The sequence below is a fragment of the Dendrobates tinctorius genome, unplaced genomic scaffold (assembly GCF_039654945.1).
Source record: "Dendrobates tinctorius isolate UK_male_01 unplaced genomic scaffold, ASM3965494v1 ptg000024l, whole genome shotgun sequence".
Lineage (NCBI taxonomy): Eukaryota > Metazoa > Chordata > Amphibia > Anura > Dendrobatidae > Dendrobates > Dendrobates tinctorius.
In genome coordinates, this window is record NW_027361692.1 from 11,471,946 (window position 1) to 11,498,245 (window position 26,300).

The 26,300-nt window shown below is 41.7% G+C and overlaps 1 long non-coding RNA gene across 1 annotated transcript in view; it reads left to right on the forward strand.

The window, feature by feature from the left end:
• The window catches only part of LOC141084561 (uncharacterized), a 38,929-nt gene extending 17,074 nt beyond the window's left edge, over nt 1-21,855 (forward strand). The window contains exon 2 of the long non-coding RNA XR_012231034.1: nt 21,653-21,855. This is a non-coding gene — a long non-coding RNA (uncharacterized lncRNA). The remainder of the gene's footprint in view (nt 1-21,652) is intronic.
• The last annotated feature ends 4,445 nt before the right edge of the window (nt 21,856-26,300 follow it).

Consider the following 26,300-nt stretch of genomic DNA (forward strand, 5'->3'; position numbering starts at 1 on the left):
CCGATTAGTGATCTGTCACTGACCAGCGCTTGACGGCTGCAGAACGCATGCACGAATGTGGTGCAAAAAAAAAATAAGTCTTGAGCGACTGATCAGTGGCTGTAGAATGCACTCACTGGGTGGATGGACAAAGACAAAAAAAAGTCCTGGAAAACGACCATCAGTGCGAGTCATGGAGCGCTCTGCAGCTGCAGGATGCACAAAAAAAAAAAAAAGCAAGCGATTAAGTACTGGTTAGCATTTGGCGGCAGAATGGGGGAGAGGGGGATTGGGGTGGATTAGGAAAGATCATGGATCAGAAATGTCTTCTTTCTTTAGCAGCAGCTACAACACCAGCAGTGATGGCACAGTCTTCAAAAAGTCTGTTACATCACAAGGGCCAGCACAGCGTGACAAATCAGCACTGACCGCTCTGCACACGTCCAAAACTAGAATGAGGAAGTGCAGGGCGGTCATAGCAAGGTCAAATCGCATCTGTGCACTCTGGTGTGATCAGATGATGATGTCGATCGCACCTATCAGCTGGACATTGCCTGAAACACTGAAAACTCTGGCTGTTAATTTCTGAACAGCCAATCACAGCGATCGTAGTTGTGGGGAGGGGCAACGCCACCCGCCGTGACTACAACAGCTCCTGGTGCCCTGCTGAAAGATTTAGCTGGGTCATTAATGTGATCACCGCGACCACATTAGATGGGACGTATCCATATGTCCAAGGTCGTGAAGGGGTTAATTGATGCTTACAGCCTATTCTTCTGATATTAAGAAATTAACTGCATTCAGTGTAAACTGTAAAAAAAAGTCATAATATTCATCTGTATGGGTTTCTCCAGCTCCAAAAAAAAAGTAATGGACTAACTTTTTTTTCTTTTTTTCTTGCATAAAGTGCTTTACTTTTTAGGCTGAGTGCACACGTACTTTTTTGCCCTGCGGATTTTTACGCGCAGAATTGAAGAAATCCGCAGGTCAAATGACCTGCATTTTTCCTGTGGATTTCTTCCATTTTTTTAAAGCCGGTTTTCTTGCGGTTTTCCACTGTGGTTTTCCCCCTGCGGATTTGGAGACTGGGGAGGTGGAAAACCGCACAAAAGTGACATGCTGCGGATTTTGTACCGCAGGAAAACACCGCAGCGTCTGCACTTCTTCTTTTTTTTTTTTTTTTTTTTTATTTACATGCTACTGTAAATCACTCTGCGGATCCGCAGCGTTTCTGCGCAGTAAAATCCGCTGCGGATCCGCAGGAATTCTGCATCGTGTGCACACAGCCTTATGCACTGACCAGGAACTTCTGGACGGTTGACAACCCTTCAATGAACTTTACAGAAGTACTGGCAAAATGTTTTCATACAAAATAATGCTGAGTCGTTCAATGACTGAAGAACCACTCTTACAATACCTTAGTGTATGAGTTTGTGTGTTGTGGTGTAGATACTGGATACCAGAATTCTGGTCTAAAACGCTCTTGAAAAGTTTCAAAATTTCTAAACCATGCAAAGTTGAGCAAAAATTTTGCGACTCAACGTTTTCATACCAGTTTTGAAGAATGCATGTTGGTACAAGTTAAAAAAAAAAAAACAAAAAAAAAAAAAACTGCAATAAACCAAGCACTAACTATAAATGCTTAAAACAGCTAATATAACTGGTTTCTCCAAACTCGTCATGAAAGGATTGACTAGTTTTGTGTCAAGTCTTTAGTGCTTAGGACACCTTTTTGGCTCTTATGACTTGCAGGAAATGTGATCCATAGACAGACTCCAGCTTCTGGATGTCTTTCTGAGGAATATTAGCCCGTTCCTCGGGGACAGTCACTTCTAGGTGAGTAGTATTGTTGCTCCAACAACCTTAGTCAAATCCTGCATGCTATTTTCTATGCAGCTCAAGCTGGGCATCTGGGAGTGCCACTCCAGAATTGTCCAGGACTACTGGTGTTGGTGAACTTTGAGGTACCCTTGGGGTCATTGTCCTGTTGAAGGGCCTAATAATGTCTGGTGTCACTGTTACTCTGGCATTGAGGTTTCTTGAGGAAGATGTCTCCATAATTCATTGTCCTATGGCGCATTCCTCTATATAAAATTAAAAGCCTATTGGGGTCCAATATTACAGCACCATAGAGCTTCAAGGTTGTATAAGGCTATAAAACATCCAGTGTATGAATAGAACTAGTGCCCGATACCTAGCCATGATTGCGGTCTGGTAGTTACGGGGTAAATGTCATCGGTGCTGCTCACCTGGTGTGCAAGACAAACTAATCGTTGTTGGGATAAAAAATTACCTTTCCTAATAACCCTTCCGTCCCAACACTCCTGCATGCATGCGTTCTCAATGAATGGAGCAGAGTAAGACTCTTCTCGTTCAGGCTTTTATTTTCAGTTAAAAAGCGCAAAGCTTTTGATTCTTTGAACATGTGTGACCCTTCTTCCACCCATTACCAATTGGGCGACTTGGACGCCCTGATACTTGTTAGAATGTCGCCCCAGAATGTGATTTTAGTTGACTTCAATCTAATGTGTATAGGTTCCTTAAGACTTGGAAATACATTGTTGCAGATTTATTGTTCAGCTACCATCTTGCCTGGTGTTTTGCCACTTAAACTGTGAAATTAAGGAAAGAGAGCGCACATAGGACGATAAGTGACTTTTTTTTTTTTTTTTTTTGTGACCGTACACGGTTAGTGCACTCACCTTTTACAGGTTGTGAACAGTCACAACCCCGTGCAGAATGTGAAAGGAACCAGTGGTCGCTTCAGACTCCCGTAGACACCAATGTCACAAAGGAGGAAGAAAAAGACCGGGTTTTTCAATGTATCCGTGCTGACCACGCAAGGACAAACATTCTTCATAGCTTTATTGTGCCGACGCCTTTTGTGGCAGATCTGCCCCTTCCTCAGGGCCAAAGAATCCTGATTTTCTTTGGCCCTGAGGAAGTGGTAGATCTGCCACGAAACGCGTCGGCACAAAGCTTTGAAGAATATTTCTGTCCTTGCGTGGTCAGCATGGATACATTGAAAAACCCAGTCTTTTTCTTCCTCCTTTTTGCCACTTTAAACTTTGGAACATGTCATCATATGCATTGATTGTGATTAATTGTTTGTATAATATATGTATATTTTCCAGATTATGAGTGTTTTAACCCCTTTGTGACAGCTAATGCGTATATTTACTGACCTGAGATATAAGGGAATATCATCCCCATACAGGTGGCAATCCAGCAGCTGTTGGCTGTCCACTATATCTGACAACTTGCTGTATCACAAATGATCGGTGTTGGCACCATCCATATCTTTTTAACCCCTTAGTTGCTGCTGTCAAAAGTGACTACATCAAATAAATGGTTAATAGAATGTGGGGGCTTGCACTTTAATCTAATCGACACACTGAGATCTTGATTGTGTGGTCCTGATGTTTGCCATAGCAGTTCATGGCCAAATATCGGCCTTAAGGCCCTTTTACATTTAGCGATGCACCAGTGAAATGACCCCGTCAGGATCGCTGGTGCATCGCTAAATGATCGCTAGTGAGCTGTCACACAGGCAGATATCACATCAATGCAGCAGCGCACGATACTCACCTTTCACACACAGCGATCCCGGCGTCCTCCCGCCCGCCTCCACGCGTCGCTCGTCTCACACAGCAGGAAGCTGACGACGAGAAATGAAGCCGGACAGTCTCGCGCGATCAGCGATGGAGCCGGTCGGAGGTAAGTATCACACATAGCAATATCGCTAGCGATATCGCTATAATGTCACAAAATCGGTGACGTTATAGCGATATCGCTATGTGTAAAACCCCTTTAGAGTCTGCCGGATATAGCGGTCAGTTCAGAAGTTAGCGACATTTAGGTGGTAAATACTTTTTCATTCCAGCTATACCACTTTGCATTAATTCCTGAAAATCACCTGAAGAGTTAATAAAGTACCTGACAGCAGTTTTCAATATGTCAGGGGGTGCAGTTTTTAAAATGGTATCACGTTTGGGGTTTTCCAATATATAGCACCCCTAAAGTCGCTTCAAACCTGGATAGGTCCCTCAAAAATAAATTTTGTACATCTCCTTGAAAAAAATTAGCGTTTTTAAAATGATGCTGATGCAAAGCAGACATGAGGGAAATGTTATTTGTTAATGTTTTCTGTGGTATGACTATCTGGATTAAAGGGATAATCATTCAAAGTTTGAAAATTGCAATTTTTTTTTTTATTATTATTTTTTTTTTTTACATTTTTGTCAAGTTTGTTTTTATTTATATAAAAAAAAAAAACCACAAAACATATCAATCTAAATTTACCACTATCATAAATTATGTGTCACGAAAAAACAATCTCAAAATCACTGGGATTTGTTGAAGCGTCCCAGAGTTATGACCACATAAAGTGACATTGGTCAGAATGTAAAAAATTGGCCCGGTCACGAAGGGGTTAATTGACCTTTTTGGAGGCTGATTTAGTTAATCATACTCCAACATTAAACCTCTGCTTGACTGATCACTTTCTTCCCATTCAGCCATGCTCAGAATATCAAATAAGCAGTGTAATTTTCTCTTACTTCTGCCCGAAGCTGTCTGGCTGCAAACTGTTGAATCTGAATCTCTTCCTGTCCTTAATTGTTTTATAGGGTGTGGCTGAAAGGCAAGGGAAGTAATGGAAATACTCGAGTGTACGTATGCTGGAATTTTGTCCTTCCTCTTTTGTTTTTCAAAAGCGATCAACCTTGAGCGCTTTGAAGGTTAGGAGTTGTGCCATAGCAACTGAGCATTCAGTCCCACTTTTTGGTATGTTAACCTCACATTCCCTCACAGTGTACCGTACGTTTCTTTCAATCTGATAGTTAACGTTTACTCAGAAAAGCTTTTACTATGCCAAGTGCAGCTTGTACCTTACCCCTCCAAACCTGTTTCATTATCTTCTGGGAACTTCAGGCCTTCCTACTAACAACATCAATAAGTGGTGTGGGCAAAGATGGTGGTAGTGTATATTCCCTCTCCTCCCCTTTCCTTATCCATGATGGTGTTTGACGTTGAACTTTTCTGTGATTTAGATATGATTGTGTGGTACTAGCCGTAAGCTCCTCATGCATATAGATAAATCAGGAAGCAGGATTGACTATCCATCTAATGAGGATCAACCGTGTTGAGGGGCAAACAATGGCCAATGCTTTTGTTTGGCATGGAATTAAGCCACTGCCAGTGAAGTTTGTCAGCGGTTTTCTTATAGAGGGTACAGTAACACTTAGCTGATTCACGCTTTCATGTGTACAGGGAAGTTGGGTTAGTAGACAGCCCTCTCCCAACATCTGTTTAATGTGTATGACCAGCTTAATTTACAACCTATAGATTAAGGCTAAGTGCACACGTAGATTTTCCGCCTGCGGATTTTTCCGTGCAGATTTGAAGAAATCCGCAGGTCAAATGACCTGCATTTTTTCCTGCGGATTTCTTCCTGTTTTCTTGCGGTTTTCCACTGCGATTTTCTCCCTGCGGATTTGGAGAAAGGAGCAGGTGGAAAACCGCACAAAAGTGACATGCTGCATTTTTTTTTTGTACCGCACGGAAAAAACCACAGCGTCTGCACAGCATTTTTTTTTTAATTGATTTACATGCTACTGTAAATCACTCTGCGGATCCGCAGGGTTTGTGCGCGGTAAAATCTGCTGCGGATCTGCAGGAAAAATGCATTGTGTGCACATGGCCTAAGGCCCCGTCTCGCATAGCGAGATTGCTGAAGCGTCATCGATTTTTATTTTTTTTTTTTTATTTTTTTTTTTTTTTTTTTTTTTTTTGTGACGTAACAGCGACCTCGCAAGCGATCTCGTTACGTGTGACGCTTGGCAGCGACCAGGCCACTGCTGCGATGTCGCTGATCATGCTCGAATGTCCTTTGCCATTTTTTTTGATCGCTGGTGTCCCGCTGGCAGCGCACATCTCTGTTTGACTCAGACGAGCGACCTCGTTAGCGACTCGGAAATCATGGACACAGGAGGGAGTCATCAGAATCGCTGCTGTGTGACAAGGTCCCAACGACTGCCGAGGTCGTTATACGGATCGCTGGATCGTTGTTGGGTAAATCTGACAGTTTGACAGCTTACTAGCGACGATTTTGCGACGCACCAGCGATCCTTACGAGGTCGTATCGTTGTCGGGATCGCTGGTGCGTCGCTGAGTGTAACGGTACCCTAAGGGTGTGTGCACACGCTGCGGATCTGCAGCGGTTTTGGTCCTGCGGATCCGCAGCAGTTTCTGCTGTGGTGTACAGTACTATTAAAATCAATGCAAAATGAAAACCGCTGTGCGGACAGTGCTGATTTTTCTGCGCGGATTTGCTGCCACTTCAGAACCGCAGCATGTCAATTCTTTGTGCGGATTCTGCTGCAGTTTGGCACCTCCTCCATGGCAGGTGTCAAACCGCAGGGGAAACCCGCAGGCTAAACCGCAGAAAAACTGCAGGTCTTTTGACCTGCGGATTTACCTGCGGTTTTGACAAATCCGCTCGGGAAAAATCCGCTGGACAATCCGCAGCGTGTGCACACAGCCTTAGAGCTGTAATCCTAGTTCTGCTGGTTGCTAAACTTGTGGTCTGGGAGAACTAATGGTTGATATCCTGAATTTCTTCTCGGTGCTTACTTTAGTTGTCCAATGTGTAAGGATGTAAAAACGCAGAAAATGCTGAGCTTTATGTTCAGATGGCAGCAGAACTTGGAGCCCATTCTCATTTAGAGCTTTACTAAAATCTGTATCTCTGGAATGGTGAAAATGTGCTGTTTACATACTTGCACTTTTTTCTTCTAAAGATTGTATCTATGTTAAAAATGGTGTTCAAAGGTGAAGCTGCACTTTAAGCCTTGGAAGTATAGTTAATCTCTCTGGCGTTGTTTAATTGGAAACGGTATGATAGGTGGTGGTTGGAGTGGCTAGCAGGAGTTAGAATCTTCCTAGGTAATATGCATCTTTAATCAGTATGAAAATTCTAATCCATCTTGTGAGATGCATCTTCAAAGCCACTAGTCTGGCAGAGCAGCTCGAGTGCTGCAGAAACTGGTCCACTCAACATCATTGTAGACTAACAAGTGGCATAGCAGTTGTCAGAAGTGCATTTGAAGGTAGTGGTGTGAGCAACCCACTACATGGATATTTAGGCGGCCTATAATGCCTAACCCTATGATTATCATAGCAGTATGTTGGGTTGCTTTGGCAACTTAACGTGCAGAACAGCAGGGAAATGGTCAGCACTGCGATCAGAAAAGTGAATAATGGTTCGGTTCAATTTAGGTGTAACAGAGTTAGCAAGGTCAAAAAGACACTAGTTCAGCCTATATTCCATCAGAATAAATCCCCAGATCTACTTCCCTCTAAGGAACCTAATAACTGTAAGATGCAATATTGTTACCCTCCAGGAAGACATCTAGGCCTCTCTTGAACCCCTTTACTGAGTTTGCCATCACCGCCTCCTCAGGCAAGGAATGCCAGATTCTCACTGCCCTAACAGTAAAGAATCCTCCTCTATGTTGGAAAAGCCTTCTCTCCTCCAGACGCAGAGAATGCCCCCTTGTGACCGTCACCTTCCTTGGTATAAACAGATCCTCGTAGAGATATTTATATTGTCCCCTTATATACTTACACATCGCCCCTCAGTCATCTTTTTTTCTAGACTAAATAATCCTAATTTTTCTAATCTCTCTGGGTATTGTAGTTCCCTCATCCCCTTTATTAATTTTGTTGCCCGCCTTTGTACTTGCTCTAGTTCCAGTATATCCTTCTTGACTACCGGTGCCCAAAACTGTACACAGTACTCCATGTGCGGTCTAACCAGCGATTTGTACAGAGGCAGTATAATGCTCTCATATGTATTCAGACCTCTTTTAATGCACCCCATGATCCTGTTTGCCTTGGCAACCGGTGTGATGTCATAGTTGCCACAGGTGTAATGGTCAGAAGAGGTGGCAGGAATGCTGGCAGCTGGGAGGAGGTTTGCTGGGCTCCCGTCCAGTTGCCATGGACTACTGACATGACGTCTGAACCAGAGTCCTGTAAGTATCTCCTCTTTAATATGTATAAGTATTCATAGATGCACAAAATATAGTGGAAATAACTGGAAACTACTTTGGAAGGACTGGATTTCTCATGAGGTGTATTGTAGTGTCCCAACTCTTCTCCTTTGGCATACTGTGCCTACAAGTAGTATTCCACCCCCTGCAGATTTAGCAGGTTTGATAAGATGCAAATAAGTTAGAGCCTTCAAACTTCACACAAGAGCAGGATTTATTAACAGATGCATAAATCTTACAAACCAAAAAGTTATGTTGCTCAGTTAAATTTTAATAAATTTTAAACATAAAAGTGTGGGTCAATTATTATTCAACCCCTAGGTTTAATATTTTGTGGAATAACCCTTGTTTGCAATTACAGCTAATAATCGTCTTTTATAAGACCTGATCAGGCCGGCACAGGTCTCTGGAGTTATCTTGGCCCACTCCTCCATGCAGATCTTCTCCAAGTTATCTAGGTTCTTTGGGTGTCTCATGTGGACTTTAATCTTGAGCTCCTTCCACAAGTTTTCAATTGGGTTAAGGTCAGGAGACTGACTAGGCCACTCCAACACCTTGATTTTTTGCCTCTTGAACCAGGCCTTGGTTTTGTTGGCTGTGTGCTTTGGGTCGTTGTCTTGTTGGAAGATGAAATGACGACCCATCTTAAGATCCTTGATGGAGGAGCGGAGGTTCTTGGCCAAAATCTCCAGGTAGGCCGTGCTATCCATCTTCCCATGGATGCGGACCAGATGGCCAGGCCCCTTGGCTGAGAAACAGCCCCACAGCATGATGCTGCCACCACCATGCTTGACTGTAGGGATGGTATTCTTGGGGTCGTATGCAGTGCCATCCAGTCTCCAAACGTCACGTGTGTGGTTGGCACCAAAGATCTCGATCTTGGTCTCATCAGACCAGAGAACCTTGAACCAGTCTGTCTCAGAGTCCTCCAAGTGATCATGAGCAAACTGTAGACGAGCCTTGACATGACGCTTTGAAAGTAAAGGTACCTTACGGGCTCGTCTGGAACAGAGACCATTGCGGTGGAGTATGTTACTTATGGTATTGACTGAAACCAATGTCCCCACTGCCATGAGATCTTCCCAGAGCTCCTTCCTTGTTGTCCTTGGGTTAGCCTTGACTCTTCAGACAAGCCTGGCCTCGGCACGGGAGGAAACTTTCAAAGGCTGTCCAGGCCGTGGAAGGCTAACAGTAGTTCCATAAGCCTTCCACTTCCGGATGATGCTCCCAACAGTGGAGACGGGTAGGCCCAACTCCTTGGAAAGGGTTTTGTACCCCTTGCCAGCCTTGTGACCCTCCACGATCTTGTCTCTGATGGCCTTGGAATGCTCCTTTTGTCTTTCCCATGTTGACCATGTATGAGTGCTGTTCACAAGTTTGGGGAGGGTCTTAAATAGTCAGAAAAGGCTGGAAAAAGAGATAATTAATCCAAACATATGAAGCTCATTGTTCTTTGTGCCTGAAATACTTCTTAATACTTTAGGGGAACCAAACAGAATTCTGGTGGTTTGAGGGGTTGAATAATAAATGACCCTCTGAATAAACTTTTCACAATTTTAAAAAAATTAAACAAAGAAATAACATTCTTTTTTGCTGCAGTGCATTTCACACTTCCAGGCTGATCTACAGTCCAAATGTCACAATGCCAAGTTAATTCCGAATGTGTAAACCTGCTAAATCTGCAGGGGGTTGAATACTACTTGTAGGCACTGTATGTTGGAGGGTAAGAAGTAGTGTCGGGTATGTATATAAAGACTATGGGTAGGCTACTGCTGTAACGGAGTATTTGACTTCGGCAATTTCCAGTATGTACTGTAGAGAGAAAGTCGTGCACACAATAGGGTGAACCTATTTAGAGGAGAAAAAACATAATTTATATTGCTCATCTAGGAGGATATGGGGTACCTCATTTTAAAAATAAGTTGCTGCTTCCTTGGGGTTGGGAGATAACTTCCAGATAAAATTCACCAATTAGGGAAAAAAAACCTCTTTATCCAGCCGCTCCGCCTATATTTAAACAGATCTTGTTGCTGGTTTATATTAGAAAAGTGTGGCTTTACTTTTTAAATAATAAAAAAAAAAAGCGGCCATAATATTTGCTGTGGGTGCTGTCAGAAATATATGTAGCTAGTGCTCAGCAACAATAGCAATCCAGCAATGAAATGTGTAATAAGAAAGAGGCACTCTTAATAATATAATCTTTATTTTTATATAGTGCTAACATATTCCGCAGCGCTTTACAATTTTGCACATATCATCACTGTCCCCGATGGGGCTCACAATCTAAATTCCCTATCAGTATGTCTTTAGAATGTGGGAGGAAACCCACGCAAACACGGGGAGAACATACAAACTCCTTGCAGATGTTGTCCTTGGTGGGACACTGAGCCACCGTGCCGCCATAAGTGTCTTTTTCCTCTCCTCCAGGTTAATGTAGAAAGTTCATTTCCACCTTTTGCTGCTGAAGTGTTCTAAGCCCTCTCTGGATGTTAAATAATGGCACACATTTCTGTTAAGGGCCTGTTACATACAGCAATCTCGCTGGCGAGATCGCTGATTTTGTGACACATTAGCGATCTCTCCAGCGAGATCGCTGTGTGTGACATCCAGCAGCGATCGCGCCCCCCCCCCCCCCCCCCCCCGCGCGGGGTATCGCTGATCGTGCTGGATCGTCCTGGCCCGTTTTTTCATCGCTGGTCTCCCGCTGGCTAGCGCGCATAGCTCCGTGTGGCAGCGGGAGCCAACGACAAGCGACGCTGCACGCTGGTTACCAACGTAAACATCGGACTTCTAAGGGCTGCGAGGCCCTTAGAAACCTGATGTTTACCCTAGATACCAGCGTGCACTGCAGGCAGGGCGGGAGGTGGAGGCAGAGCGGCGCACAGACCGGAATAGCTCTGCTATCTGCTACTCCAGTCTGTCAGACTGGAGTAGCAGAGCTACGCCGGTCTGTCTGCGCCGCTCTGCCTCCACCTCCTGCCCTGCCTGCAGTGCATGCTGGTATCTAGGGTAAACATCGGGTTTCTAAGGGCCCCGCAGCCCTTAGAATCCCGATGTTTACGTTGGTAACCAGCGTGCTCGCTGGTCCTGATCGCTGGAGGCACTGTCTATGTGACAGCTCACCAGCGATCAGCTAACAATGTCCCAGCGATCCCATCCACGTCGGATCGTTGGTGGGATCGCTGGGACATCGTTATGTGTAACGGTACCCTTACTCTATAACCCCCGTCAATTAATTACCCGGTTATGAAATGGAAATGTGTGTTTTCTTAGTACAAAGTTAATTGTATTACATGTTAATGTTTTACCTTGAAGAGAACATTTCTAAAATTCTTTGTGTAATGTTTGACATGCTTTACTAGCTGCATAGCTGATGTGCAGATGATTTGACTCTCTACATACTGAATGTGTGCTTCCATTGAACTTTCTTCTTAGAATGCAAAAATGTGAAATAACTTTGTCTGTAAAATTGATTTTAAGAAAAAAAATGCAGGTCTGAACTTGTGTGGTCTTTAGACTTGTATGTACCACGTTGCCCAACTTGGTCGTAAAATGCAGGCACGATGGTTATATTTTTAATTGCCTGTAATTGGGTTGACTAGACAACTGTAATAGCTACAAGCATGAAATTGTAAAACGGCAATTTGCAGGCATAGTTACAGTTGGGGCACCTAGCTTGGTCGTTACAGAATGACAAGAACAACCTAAAGGCTTTGCTGTTCCACTTCATTAATATGGCCCAAAGCTTGAGTATAAACTGCTGAACCTGCATGCACACATCCAGGTTAAATGTATGTCTGCGCCCCCCCCCCCCCCCAATTTAACTGAAGTGCAGAGTATGTCTTCAGTGTGTCATCTGATTTATGCGGATCTCTGTAGACTTTAATGACCAACTCTGATCTCTAAAACTGATGAGAATTGGGCATGTTCTGAGGGGAGATATATATATATATATATATATATATATATATATATATATATATATATATATATATATATATATATATATATATATATATATTTTTTTTTTTTTTTTTTTTTTTTTTTTTTTTTGATGTGTATATTGATTTATTGAAACTCTTCTCTATATAGCTTGGTGTGCTGTGTGAGGAAAATAATTGACAACACAGTTATGTGACTGCAGCCGTAGAAGCGCCTGGCACCTAACAAAGTCTGGTTATTCAAGCATCTTTTGGAAATCTCATGTATGACATTTTGGGGTAATAGTCTCTACCCTGTGGCTTTCTGGCTTTTACTGAATTTACCACTCCAGTATAGCATGCCCAGACGCTAAGCGAGATTGCTAGCAAGATCGCTGATGCGTCACCGATTCTGTGACACAACAGCGATCTCGCCATGTGTGGCACGCATCAGCAAACACCCCCAACCCCCCCCCCTCGCTGATCGTGCAGGAATGTCCTGGGCCATCTTTTGATCGTTGGTCTTCCGCTGGCCGGCATGCATCGCTGCGTATGGTAACGGGGGACCAACAATCAGCAAGCTCCCAGCGCTGTAAGACGCTGGGAGCTGGTATCCAGGGCAAATAGCGGGTAACTAAGCGCGCGTCCCTTAGTTACCCGCTATATACCCTGGATACAAGCGTGCTCGCGCTGGGAGCTGGTATCCAAGGTAAACAGCAGGTAACTAAGCAACGCGCATGTTTAGTTACTGGCTATTTACCTTGGACACCAGTGTCCTCGCTGGTCCTGTTCGCTGGTGAGTCTGCTTGTTTGACAGCTCACCAGCGATCATGTAGCGACACTCCAGCGATCCTGACCAGGTCGTATCGTTGTCGGGATCGCTGGTGTGTCGTTTAGTGTATCGGGGGACACAGTCTTTCAGCGAATACTAGTAGTTTTGCATTAGATGGAGAGCTATGTCATTATGCCGTTACAGTTGAAAGCAATGATGGAGAGAGCGCATCAGATGACACTCGCTCTCCACCATTCACCTCTGACACTGGGTGAGCGATTGTCAATTCATCGCGCACCCACTGTGTGCCAGGCAGTGCAGCCGCGGAGACCAGAGCCAAGACAGGAGCAACACTGGCAACGAGGAGAGGTGAGGATTGTGGGTTTTTTTTAATAAATATATCATTGATTGAGTACTGCACTGGGGGGGCTGAACTATATTTTCTGGAGGGGGGAAACTACTGTTTGTTTATAGAGTCTTTAAATCTTTATACATTTTCTTTGTAATTTGTCTAGAAAAGGGGGCTCATTAGGTTTTTCAGGCTCTTCTAGCACCACTTATGCCCATCCGTCTTTTGGATCTGGTTTCCCTCCACCTCACAGGTCTAGAAATCCCTAAAACAGATGTGAAACGATCCATATAGCACACACTTACTGTTTGCTTAGTGTTGGTATTTATCTTGTGAGGGTTTAAATTTTGCATATTTAGAATTATGTGACAGACTGAAGAGCTTCCATGTAGTCTGTCTTGCGCCTCACAACGTATTGCATGCTGCTGCATGGACTTCATTGCATTGTCACGGATCCACACACTTGGCAAATGAACTTCGATTAATGCTATGACATGTCTAGTATTTGCTTGGTTAAAGAGTCTTTCTCGAAGTCTTATTGATGCCAAGTGTGAGTAATGTCTGGAATGTATGGTTGCTCAGCTTTGATAAATTTGCTTTGTTCCTTTTAGGACCAATAGATTTGGTTTCTCACTAGAGTATAATATATTTGCCAGTATGACCTTGACCATTAAATTTGTATTCTAGTTTTGTCATGAGCAAAAAACTTTCTTGGTACTCTCTAAACATTGGATTGTAGGAAGTCCTATCTATCTGTTAAAGTAAACATTTTATCTTGTATCGAAATAAAAAAGCACTAATATCCTGATTATAGAAACTTTAAAAGGTAATTTGCTGTTGACAGTAAGCGGCTGTAAACATCCTCGACTGGAAGCTGTGAAGAAGTTGATGGGCTTTCAGTCAGATGTTTGCAGCTGCCAACTGCCATTGGCGTCAAGATTTTTCTCAATGGATCTAAATGCACGAGAGTCTTAATGTGTCTGGTACAACTAAAAGCTAGACTTGCTGCTGTGTTATGCAGTCTTGATAGAATGCTCCTCTCGGACCAGATGTCTTTACCTGATGAACATGACTTGTTATAAAGCTTGCCATTATTAGCCAGCTTGTAGATGTTATAGACTGTGCTACAGACAATAGAATGCTATAACAAAAGGATTTGTCTCCCCAAATTGCTGGCTCACCGAGGGTCTGGCTTCTGTAACCCTTGGTTGTTCTTGGGAGGGGGAATTTTCTTTAAAAGTCAGCAGTTCAACTGAATGGCTGCATGAAATGTTGTTGGGTACTCCAATGGAGGAGCAGTCTCTGCATAAAAGGTGTCCGTTTTTACAGAGGAGAGGCGGGTTCAGAATTTTGGACCACTTCTTTCTGACATCTGTGTGACTGAAGATGGCATATGACTAGAGATTTACCTCATGAGGACCCCTATTGTGTTGCATTTGTTTTTTAAAATGTGCAAAAAAAAAAATTCTATTAATCTTTTATGTATTTATGGTTGATACAAAGTTTAAGATTAGCACATCCCATCATATAGCTGTTTTGGTGTTCGCTTACGTCTTACCGGATGGAATGTCTCCCATACGATAAGAATGTCTCCCATACGATAAGAATGTTGGAGCACTAGCTTTTGATATGAGTTCATAACTTGGCATTCGCCCTGTAGATATAAGATAACTGGAGAGGGAGGAAGGAGTGTCTTTGCATCTTGGCTATAAGAGTACTTGGTTTGGTATGCACATTCATTTTGACATTCCATGTCTCCATTGAGAGCGATGGTGCTCTCAGATTTCCTTCTTGACTTCTTCAATTCTGTTCAACAAAATGAATGCAACTTGACCTAACGCTAGTTGTGTGTTTGTTTTTTTTTTTTTTCCCCCTCCATACCTTTTTAAGTACATTTTTAGTGGGGGGGAAGGAGAATCCACTCTGAATAGTCCGTTTTACATCATTAAATCGTGAAAAGCCTATCCACAATAAGGTACACAACACTTCAGATGACTATAATTTATTTGGTTAGCGCTGTTGCTTTGCAGCGCTGAGGTCCTGGGTTCAAATCCCACCAAGGACAACATCTACACAGTTTGCGTAGGTTTCCTAACACCTTCCAAAGACCACGGGATGATATCTGTAAAGTGCTGTGGAATTAATGGTGATGGATAAATATATTTTAATTGTTTTAGATGCAATATTTCAAAATCCCATAAAAGGAAAACATAAGATCACAAGTGTGTGTGTTTGTGATTACAGGGGTTAAGTACCACAATTTTGTGGCTATAGTAGATCAAGTCTACATAGTACATACAGAGTGTAATTAAATGAAACTGGTATGGCGTGGTATTAGCAAGAAAATAATGTAAGTGCAATTTGCAGATGTCAGAGCCTGATCAATAGAATGAATGCATAAATGATGCAGTGTCTGTGTATAAAAAGAGTAATTGTGTAGGAGGGTCATTTCAATGTGCCGAGACCCCCAACATGCATGTTTCACCTATTGCTTTGAGAAGGGAACACTGGTGGAATGGGCTCACTAGCGGTTTATTCCTCAATGGGCCAAGCGCAGAATATAAAATGAGCGTGTGAAAGAAAAAAAACGCTATCCTAATTTTAAAGATTATTGGAAAAATACCAGGTATTGAGTGGCATGCATTACATAGTTGGAATGCCAGAAGAGAAAAGTGGATATTGACGTTGGTATTCCACACTTGATACAAGAATAGTGATATAGTTGGAGTATAAAGAAGTACTGCGCTCCCTGCTGGGCTGTTTCTCGCATCATGAATGAGACATCACAGAGGATCAATATGAATAATATGAGCAAAATAAAGGGATGATAAATAAAAATCTCATAGCATAGAAAGTGTAATAAGAGCAAAAAGACATGTAAAAAAATAAAAAGTAAATTTTTGTTTGTGTAAAATGCAGTGACACTATGAATGTGTAGATACACGTCTATTTCATGATAGAGGTCCCAATTTATAGCAAAATGCCTATATTCACACCATACATGTATTTTATATAGAATTATTCCCCCCCATGATGCTCATTTTATATGCTGTGATTGGCCCATTTGTTCATAAATGTCTGAATCCATTCTGCCAGTGTCCTCTTGTCAATGCAATAGTTGAAGAGTGTTGGGGTCTCGGCACACTGTAACTGAGGACCTACCTATCGGCAGAGGTTGGCACCTTATTGTGACAATGAGAATGTCACCCCCCCACTCCTCAGCAGCTTTCCCTCTGTAACCCCAGATATCACTAATGTTAGTGGGGAGACAAATGGTGTGGTGTGGTCAAACTGGAGACATTGCATCATTTATTCATTCTATGGATGAAAGTATACCAGGTTTATCATTTGTGCACACCACACTTTTATATGGCGCTAGGTAGACTTGTTCCATATACAAAGTGTGTGTAAATGTGTAATGTACAGTATATCTCTTATTTCTAATCCCTGGTTTTCCGTGATTCCTTTGTACCCCCGTTCATACTGCACCCACACATGATACACCATTTGAAAGGTAAACTTGCCCCCTTCAGCAAGAAAAGAGCCAAACAAACCACACATTCATGATTTTATCACTAAATACAGTTTAAACATTCATTTTCATAAACCTGCAGAAAGACACAATTACCTGCAGGTGGCACCTCAACAAGAAGACATTTTTTGGCCTCTGGTAATACAATAAATTGTATAAGTAATCTACATATATAAATACCTGTCTGTGTTCATCAGCTCATGAAATACATTTACATTTGACAAGCTTCCTTTTTCTGAAATTGCCTGCACCCCCAACGACCAATGTGTGAAAACTTTGCTTGGGCCCAGCTAGTACATTTATAATATATGCTTTTCATGGTTGCTTTAGGTACAGAGTATAAAATATCCTTTGTATTGTATGTTAATTACTTGTTCTAGTCACTACAGCACGTAGATGAACTTTACTAGTAATCCTCAACACTGCAGCCAGTCACGCTTCATTAGCACATTACACTGACACGTTTCATGCTGAGATTGGCTTGTAAGTCATTTTGTTTTAATATACTAGGCATGAACTTTGTAGATATCACATTAGCATCCAAATTTTAGATCCTATGATGGTTAAACAGTTAACCCTTTAACCCACACACACATTCTTCATGATAGTGGTAACACTTGTTCGATATGACTTGCATTAATTTGTGGAAAACTGGTGAATATCTTGCCACGACCCCCTACGCACGTTTCGGCAAGGGTGCTTTCTTCTGGAAGCGTTGCATCATTCGGTCAGGAGGAGATTAACCCCTTAATGACTGTCAATACAGGTAACAATCCAGCAGCTGTCGGCTGTACACTATAGCTGACAACTTGCTGCATCAGCCACGGTGAGTGTTGTCACCGTCCATATCTGTTTAACTCCTTTGATGCTGCTGTCAATAATGACTATCACATAAGGCTATGTGCACACGGTGCGGATGCTCCCGCGGATTTTTCCGCGCAGATTTTACTAAATCCGCAGTTCAAATTACCTGCATGTTTCCTGCGGATTTAGTGCATTTTTTGTGCAGTTTTCCACCTGCGGATTTGTAGAATGGAGCAAGTGCAAAACCGCACAAAAGAAGTGACATGCTACTTCTTTTATTCCGCATGAAATCCGCGCGGAAAAATCCGCAGCATGTGCACAGCGGTGGTTTTATTTTCATGGGCTATAATGGTACTGTACATCACCTGCAGTTCTGCTGCGGATCCGCAGGGCGAGATCCGCTGCGGATCCGCAGCAGAATCCGCACCGTGTGCACATAGCCTAAATCAGGGTTCCCCAACTCCAGTCCTCAAGACCCACCAACAGATCATGTTTTCAGGAGTTCCTTTGTATTGCACAAGTGATGCAATTATCACCTGAGCAATACTAAGGAAATGCTGAAAACATGATCTGTTGGTGGGCCTTGAGGACTGGAGTTGAGGAACCCTGGCCTAAATGTTTGAGTGTGGCTTCTCCCTCTTTTATCCCCATCGGCACGCTGAGATCATGATTGTGTGGTCCTGGTGTTTGCCATGACAATTCACGAGCAAATAGCGGCTTTAGAGTCTGCCGGCTACATTGACCTGTTCAAAAGTCAGCGACATTTAGGTGGTAGGAATGAAAAAGTTAGATTTTTTTTTTCATGCTACTTTGTATTTCTGAAAAGCACCTGAAGGGTTAAACTACCTGACAGCAGTTTTCTATATGTCATGGGGTGCTGTTTTTAAAATGGTATCACTTTGGGGGTTTCCCAAAATATAGGACCCCTTAATTGACTCTTCCTGTGCATACAATCCGCAAGAAAAAAAACGCATCAAAAACACAGGTGATCTGCCAATGACTTCAGGTATGGATTATTTTTTTTTTTTTTTTAAATTCGTTTATTAACCACAAAATAAAATATACAATATACACATTTTGTATATGTTATGAAGCACACATACTTAACGTGTGTGTGTGTGTGTATATATATATATATATATATATATATATATTAAACATAGAATAAAAATCCTGGGCGAATACTGATGAAATCCTGACCGTGGAAACATATCCTTTAGAATTATTTTTCTTTCTGGTCGCCTATGTTCCAGGTTGGAGTAAAGCAGTGTGCGTCCCTGGTATTACAGAGCTGGTCACATTTTTATTTTCAGTTTAGTAGGACTCCCTCTGTACAAGCAGCGTAAATGCATTTGCTACTGGTCTGTCGTACAAATAAGTGACTTGCCCTTTATACTGTGGTGTTTTGATATTTTTACTTAAGTAGAAAAATCAACAAGAAGCAGAAATCCATCCAAAAAGTAAACCTGCTGAGCAAGTACTTAACCCCCGCCAAGTGATGTAGATGGGGTAGATTCTTGTCAAGGACTGCATTGTTTTTAATTGATGGAGCTGATTGGAGCCTCCTCTCCCACGTTACTTCTAGCTAACGTTGCTTCTGTAAACGGATCACAGAACCATTTCTGCGATGGCTGTTCGGTCATGGAGTCATTTGGGAGACTCCCTTGTAATGAAGGAAATGGGCTAATGGCTGTAAAAGCTCGGGTTCTAGATATTTGCGTTCACAAAGGCTACATCCTCTGCACAGAGCAGTTTTTGGGACTCTTTCAAAATGTGGTTATGACTGTTATTACTTGGATAACCAGTCTATTCCTTGTTCTTCTACAGACCACAGTGGGAAGACCAACTAAATATTGTTTCATTCCTGTAGTAACTTATCCAAACTGCTAAATGACAGACCATTCCCTATTCCTCCCTGACACAGTTGGTGTAGTTAGTGGAGGAATAGGGAATTTTTTTTTTTTTATTTCCAGTATTTTTGAAAATGGTTTAGATTATGGAATTTAAATAGGCATGTATGATGAAAATGTATTTGCCTTTTGGACCACCGTTATAATGCACAGGAGTTGACGTGTATGTAAGGCCTTTAGTCTTTAAAATAAAATAAATTTGATAACTGGCAATCATTGCTTCTGCTCTCATTTGTATGAATTCCTTTTTAGCATTTCTTGTCTGTGATCTTTCTTGTGCATCATTTGAAAGTTTAAAGTAATGTTTTTATTTTTTGCTTAGTGACTTGGATACTGTGACCATCCCAATGAATGTGGACATTGAGTTAAACTGTTAGCCTTATCTTGGGTTGCGTTACACCACTGCTACGAATTGTTGTTCTGCCCCGTATTAGTAACAGCACAAAAGCATTTATAACCGTGATGGATAGGTCATATGATGAGCCATTTTGACTTCTATTGGTGGCCATCAAATGGGGTTTCCAATATTTTCCTGAAAGAATGCTGGCATCTACACGGGAACCTCCATTTCTGATGTAAATAGGACATTTCTTGCTGTATGGCCGAAATGTCCAAGACTCGGGGTGGGGAAGGCTTAAATCATAATCGCCAAAGCATAAATAATGTTGATACTTGGCTCGGCCTAGTGAGGGTACTAACTGTAGTGCGATGAGTTGCATTAATGTCTAAGAATAAGTTATAACTAAACTACACCGCAACAGTGGTGTGTGTGGTTTTTGTTTACCTGCACACTACTCTACTACACCTTTGTTTTCTAACATTCAAAGTGAAGTCTGCAAAGGAAATGGTTCTAATATATTTACAGGATATCTTCCTAAAGAGAGATTCCCATGTTGGCTACTAGAAACTAGAATTGTTGGAATATAATTTCCCGCAATAGCAGTGTGATCCTTGGGAAACCGCTAAAGCATTTTTTACTTTGCACTTCTGTGATTTGTATAAAATTTATAGTGTGAACTTTTTTTCTTTCAACCCAAGTTCTAGATGCTAAGAAATGGCTATTTGACAGTGGGGTAAAAATGCTGATGCCGCCCTGACTATTCCTTAGCTAAAGCTGGACCTCTGAATTACAATGGCTCCATTCTTGCACTCTTTCACTACTGGAAAAGTAGAGACCAACTTGAAGTTGTCAGTTCCTTATGGTTCTCCTTGTCTTGTATAGTGTTACATTCCAGTACTTTGTTAAGCTGCTTCTGTATCATATGCCATACATCAAAGATCCTTCTCATGTGAAGCAATATATGTAATGTGTAAGCGTCTGGAGGATAATCTGGGTGCGGTAATGGTGCATTCATTGTACTCCACGCTAGTAAGCTGCCTGTATTATGCTGTACACCTTTCCACTGTTGGGGAGTGTACATCACTACATATTTGTACATATCAGAGACACGCATGCAGAAACGTCCAAACTGGTGCCAAGTTTCAAATCTGACTGTATAGCTTCAATACTATAATAATTTTTTTATTTCTATAGCGCCGACATATGCTGCAGCACTTTACATTTCAGAGGGGACTTGTACACTATAAGGGGACTTGTACACTATAAGAGTCTGTCGTGTGTTTTTTTTTTTTTTTCCTTCAGGTAGATTCCACCAGAAAAAGCGCCACTCCAAAAATATTTAAAAAAAAAAAAAAAAAAAAAAACTCTTGAACAGCAGTGCATGTGCTTTTTTGGTGCTCAGGGTTTGGTAACCATAAAGCAGTTAAAACTGCTATGTTCATTCACAATGCTGAGGGAATCTGTAAATTACTTTAAAGCACCACTCCAGCTTTTTTTTTTTTTTTTTTTTTTTTTCCAGCACTGGAGTGGTGCTTTAAATGCAAGTTCCCTGCCCAGGGTCCATATACTCTCCCTCTGGCAACCTCACCACTTCTCCAGCACCATTCTGTCCCACGGCCCCATTCTGGTCTGTCTCCAGCTATTTGTGACTTGCCAAATTGCTCCAGTGTTTGCCTGAGCCTGAGGTCACTTCTCAATGTAAGTCTATAAAACCCAGAGCGAGTCTCCCATAGACTTGCACTGAGTGCATGTGACCATTACCTCTGACTTCCGATCAGTCAGAAGTTGCGGTCACAGAATGGCGAATCTAGACCGAAGTAGCTGAAGATGCCGCCTGGTAAGTATAAGATTAGGGTCAGGGAACTTGCATTAGTGGCACCACTGTAACACTGAAATATATTAAACCTGCTGGAGTGGTGCTTTAACACCTTGGTTTATGTCAATTATAGTAAGTCATATAGTAATTTTTTTTTTTTTTTCATTTATTTTTAGGGAGAATGTTTTTGGTGAAGGAAGAAAACGCCGGATGTTGTCAAGATGGAAGTGTCTGCTGTGGATAGCAAATCCATTCAGGCGTTTGTAGGAAAGACTAGACAAATCTCCCTAAACAAGTGCTGCGTTAATGGCAGAAACATTTGTTATTTTAAGTGTGTTTTGCAATAACCTCACCAATATAATGTTCCTGTGGCAAGGTTTCTCTTGCAGAGTTGCCAACTTAATTTCTTCTTTTCTTGACAGATTATAAAAAAAAAAAAAATTGTCCGTGATTTGATAGTCACCTTGAAAAACCATGTCATTTAAGGTGTTACCTAGAATCGGAGGTCAATATTCACAGCACACTCTTTAGATAGATATGCATATAAAGTAATTTTATTCATCAAATGAGAGAAAAAACAATTGCAAGTGACAAGAGACTAAAACTAATGTTTCCACCCTCCCGAGTCGTAATCATAGTCGCTATAAAGACAAAAAGAGAAAAATGTATGAATACAAAATTTGACTATATGGAACAGCAAAACAGAAGAATCCATATAATAACCAAATATGTACCATAGTAACATAAAATTCAAATACATAAGTCAAAAACCAAATAGTAATAATTGTCCCCAATTTTAGTCGTTTTGTTTCTTTTATACTTTAAGGATTATACCGATACTATTGGCAATGATATTTTTTTATTTTTTTACTCTTGTTTATGTATTTGCATTTTATGTTACTATGGTACATATTTGGTTATTATATGAATTCTTCTGTCTTACTGTTCCATATGGTGAAATTATGTATATACTTTCTCTTTTTGTCTTTATAGCGACTCTATGATTAAGACCCGGGAGGCTCTCGTGTCGCCCTTGTCACTTGCAATTGTTTTTACTCCCATTTGATGAATATATTACTTTAATGGCATATCTATCTAAAGAGTGTGCGGTAAATATTGACCTGATTCTAGGGACTTTCACAGTCCGTTACACCAGCACCTTGCTTTTAAGCAGAGTGCACACCGATTTACCCTTTATTGATTTTTTGCTTGGTGTTTGCTCCTGTTTTCCATTGACAATTTTGCTTATGATACAGCAACTAGTGCGAATATTCTTTCTCAAGTAACTAGCTCTAATTAATTCCTCAAAACATCGGTACCGGAATTGAGGACTAGGGATTATGAAAAGGAAAGGCGTAAATTAATTTCATATGATCTTCACTGCACTACCCTGGCAGAATATCAGAGACAAAATAAAATTCCCAGAGGTCTGCGTAATCTATGCTCCACTTTTTCTGATAATATGGAATTTTGTGACAAATATAAAAATATTGAATAAGTGTTCACTGGACATTATCAATCAAACCATGGAATACCTCCAAAAGGAGATTATGGAAACCTAGAAAAATATTCAGGCCATTGAGAACCAACTCACTACTACCCTCACGCCCACCGATTGGACAAGTCTTAAGAGCAAAACTGAGAATACTTGCGGAACATTGGAAATCCCTACAGGAGCACAAAAGACTTAAGTTTCAGCGTGATAACGAGGACTATTCTAATAACAGTTTTCTCCAATGGAACGACTCCACAGGTACCGGTTCATGGTGACGCCAGCCAAACCAGCGCACATACGGATCATTCAGCTCTGGCAGCGACTCTATTGTGGGTTCAAACAGGCAACCTTTTTTATCCAAAAGCTGCAGGGGAGGTTATCGGCTCACAGACCCACCAACGATCGAAGCAAAAGAATGACCACATGCTCCCAGGTAAGCCGTCAAACCTGGTGATCAACATCTCTAGTCACTCTCTCTCCCCTGCTGAGCTTTCAGTGCTTCAGAAAGGACTGTCCTTTTGCCCCACCCCCATCTGAAACGCCTTCCAGTTGGAAAAAGACTTACATTTTTACCGGACCATTAGGCTGAAGACTCATTTTGGCTCATTATCTGAAACTTTCGGAGACAATGGCTCTCAAATAGGGAACAACTGAGTCTGAGCTCTCTATCACCACTATGGGTCTCCGTAATCCTAGTATTTTCTGTTCTTCTCATTCTTATCATGCCGCAGAAACATTAATTTCTCTGGTAGACCACATTGTCAAAGCTCTCACCAGTACCATTTGGGTTTCTTTCCCAACATATACCAACCTCACCCTAGTAGAGAAACGGGCATTGACGTCACTTCAACATAACACAATTGGTATTAAACCAGCCGACAAAGGTGGTGCAATTGTTATGGACCGCACCAATTACTGTGATGAATTACACCGACAACTACCCGACTCTTATAGAATAATTTCAAGGGACGCCACTTTGACCATCAGCAGGAAAATTCAGGATCTCATCAACACTTATCTTACAAATCATACCTTTGACCAAAAAACGGCCACCTTCCTCATGAACCCCCATCCCATTACACCTGTTTTTGCATTCTCACAAAAATCCATAAATCACTCAACAACCCCCCCCCCCCCCCAGGAAGGCCTATTGTGTCATCTACTGACTCCATCCTCTCACCCCTTTTCCATTTTGTTTTTTGTTTTTTTTCTTTTGAGAAGATTTTTGATACCACCGATCAAAACCACGAGATCCTTTTTACTTGATACAGAACATTTCCTGAATATTATTAAACAACTCCATTCAGTACCTGCAAAATGCTTGTGACACTTGACGTCAACAGCCTATATACCTCAATCTCACATGAGTTGGGTATTTCAGCCACCAAATTCCTTTTGGAAAGTTTGGATATGTCATTAAATTCTATTAACCTGTGCCTTTGACCTCCTAAAAATTTGGTTCTGCGTGAAAATATCTTTTTATATGAAGACTCCTATTATGTCCAAACACGTGGGACTGCGATGGGCTCAAATGTAGCACCAGCCTATGCAAACGCATTCATGAACCACTTTGGAATCCAATATATCTATAAGAATAACTTTTTGCACAATATGTCACCAATTATTACTGCTACATAGATGACATTTTTCTTATCTGGACAGGGGAGTTGGAGACATTGGAATTTTTCACTCCTTAATTCTATTCTACCTGAGCTCCAGTTTACAATACATCACAGTACTATACAGATTCTGTTTCTCGACACTTTGGTTCTGAAAGACACCAATGGGTGTCTATCCACTTATTCACTAAACCGACTGTAATAGTTTATTGCATTACTCTAGCTGCCACCCCAAAATGGCTAAAAATAGCCTTCCACGCTCTGTTTAAAAGGGTTAGCCGTATAGTTTCCGATCCAGAAGTACGTTGTATTAGACTGGACTCCATGGCACAGAAATATAAGGACAGATATTCTCCTTCTATACTCCTTGAAAGAGAAAAATCACGCTATTTATCTATACAATCCTCTCCTCCTTCCCTTCGCTCTAGCGAGAGGGTGCCTTTGGTCCATGGTTATCATCCCTTCGTGCTGAAAGTTCAAGCGGTCATCAAGAAACATTGGCCCCTCTTAGCCAAAGCTTATCCTAACATTGGTCCATTCCAAGCACCAGGAGACCCATCAAGGACAAACTAGCATGGACTGATGTTGGTAGTGCACATCCCATTAACACACAACATTTTCTCAGCACTTTTCCATGTCTGGGCTGTGCAGCATGCTCAAACGTCATCAAATCTGATAATGTCTTTCACCCCAGAATGGGAAAGTCATATCCCATTTGTGGATACTACACCTGTGAATCTAACTATGTAACTTACATTATCAAATGCCCATGTGGCCTCCAGTACATAGGGGAAACCACCCAGCATGTGAGGGATCGTATTGCAAGCCACAAGTCCACAATTAGATGTGGGAAAACGTGTCTCCCTTTACCTGACCATTTTAACAAATTCAGACATAACCTGGAAGTTCAGCTGCGCTTCGTTATCGAGCAGGTCTTGCGCCCCAGAAGGGGTGGTAATCACATTAAGCTACTAAAGTCCAGAAAGACATTTTGGATCCACAAATTGGATACTTTATCACCCAAAGGCCTTAATGGAGATATAGATTGGCTTCTATGATTGATATCTAACTATATCTCATCTTTCAGACCCGCTGACTCCACTCTCCATTTGGTGAGTCCTTATGGTTCCTCACCATAATTCATTTGGATATTTGCCAACAAATTCTCTAGGACATCTTAATTCTATGATTACATGTGCCTATTTACATACATTCTGTTACATATGGCTATAAACGTTCCAATCTACTAATTTTTTTTGTAAAAATCTTTTTGAAAAAATTCTCACATGCATAGAGACATATTCAATTATATGATTTTTAATATACTCACATTATACCCAGCATTTGCGCAATCAGTCGCCTCCTAACTTATGCATATACATATTTTCTATAGCCAACACTTGGCCCGCTATAGTTTCAATGCAATTAATCCATTAGTCGCAGTAATTCCACTGTGTACCCGGCGCTTGTGCAATAAGCCGTCCCCGGTGCTTAGCTAGGGCCTGGGCTTCCTTAGTTACCGCTGCTCATGCGTGGTTACCACTACTATACTTTGCTAGGTTACTTCTGGGCCGGTGACGCACTTCCAGCCCGTAGATAACAGCTGATACAAATAGACGCTCTCTTACTCTGTGACGCCAACAGCAGCAAGGCGCAGGAGTGCTGCTTCTACACAATACATTTATAGGTAACCCTTTCTGTCACATCTGA